The sequence below is a fragment of the Egretta garzetta genome, unplaced genomic scaffold (assembly GCF_000687185.1).
Source record: "Egretta garzetta isolate BGI_Z169 unplaced genomic scaffold, ASM68718v1 scaffold297, whole genome shotgun sequence".
Lineage (NCBI taxonomy): Eukaryota > Metazoa > Chordata > Aves > Pelecaniformes > Ardeidae > Egretta > Egretta garzetta.
In genome coordinates this window covers 1,272,743-1,274,525 of record NW_009260410.1, presented here as the reverse complement: position 1 = coordinate 1,274,525, position 1,783 = coordinate 1,272,743, and positions in this window count along the sequence as shown.

Sequence of the window (1,783 nt, the reverse complement as noted above, 5' to 3'; positions counted from 1 at the left end):
AGGCATCACCTTGTTTTGATTTCTGCAAGTAAAGAAAAATACATATTGCTCACATAATAAACAATGAAATCTCAAAGTATGCATCACAACACTATGTTCTTCTGAGTGGTACATGGACTGCAATGATAAGGTCTGCTTCCTGGAAAAGCCTTTAGAATATGGGAAGTAAGAACTGGTGAGCTTGCTCTAGCACAAGCCGAAGGACATACCCACAAAAAATACAAGTGTGTTGACTAGACCATGAACACATCATTGCTCTAACAGAATCTCTGTGAGTAGGCTGCACAAAACCATGGAGGCTGAAATACATACTTGGAAAATAAGCCACTCTAAAGTACTGTGTTACTTGTCCTGGTTTTGACTAGGATAGAGTTAATTTTCTTCCTAGTAGCTGGTATAGTGCTGTGTTTTGGATTTGGTATGAGAAGAATAATGAGAAGAAACACCCTGATGTTTTAGTTGTTGCTAAGTAGTCCTTACACCAGTCAAGGACTTTTCAGCTCTGCCAGGTGCACAAGGAGCTGGGAGGGGGCTAAGCCAGGACAGCTGACCCCAACTAGCCAAAGGGCTATTCCACACTGTATGATATCATGCTCAGTATATAAGCTGGGGGAAGAAGAAAGTGTGTGTGGGGGGGACACATTCAGAGTGATGGTGTTTGCCTTCCCAAGTAACCGTTACATGTGATGGAGCCCTGCTTTCCTGGAGGTGGCTGAACACCTGCCCGCTGATGGGAAGTAGTGAATTAATTCCTTGGTTTGTTTGCACACACACAGCTTTTGCTTTCCCTATTAAACTGTCTTTATCTCAATCCACAAGTTTTCTCACTTTTACTCTTCTGATTCTCTCCCCCATCCCACCACGGGGGAGTAAGCAAGCAGCTGTGTGGTGCTTAATTGCCAGCTGGGGTTAAACCACAACAGCTTGCTACACTGACAAAAAACCTTAACATCACCATACTTCCTTTTCATTTGTTGGATTTTCCAACAAGATAACCAGTCAATAGTTTGATGCAAGTTACTTGATTATGCAATCATTGTACAATTAACTCTGCTTTCTTGCACAACTGACTGAGAGTCAGACATGGTATCTAGTATTTTCCCAGGTTTGCATACAAGCATTTTTAACTAGACTATAAAAATTGAAGAATCGAATGAATACGTGAAATAGGAAAATGTACACAAACCAACAAGGAATGCTTAGGAATAAAGAAAAGGCTGTTTCCTTGCTTTGCTTGCCATATAAAAAGCAGAGTTTCTCACAACAGTATACATGAAAATTTTTCATCCAACGTATAGCACTAGGATAACCAAAGTAAAGTAAGCATATCTAGGCTGCTTTTTGTTAAAACACAACCAACACCTTTTAGGAAATAACTGAATCCACATACCTCTTCATTTTAAAATTAACTGCTCTATGTGGAGTGTAAGACACCCCAGTGCTGGAACTATGACAGCAACACACTCTAGGGTTCTGCTGCACTGCAGGAGGCCTTCTACAGTCACACTATCAAATCCAGAGGTACCTTTCCTCAGGATTTATCAGCCCAGCACCATTTATCAAGCTAAGGCACCACCAGCTGGGCACTGCCCGCTTGACTTTGTTTTAGCAAGGGCAGGGTGAGGCCGAGGGGCTGGCAGCCGCGCAGGCTCAGCTGGAGCGCCACGCGGCCTGAGGCGAGGCGAGGCGGCATCTGGGAACGGGCCCGCATCCGAGCCCAGCTGGCGGAGCGCTGGGACCCAAAACTGCAGTGAGAGAGAAGGCGCGAGGAGGCCTTGAGAAG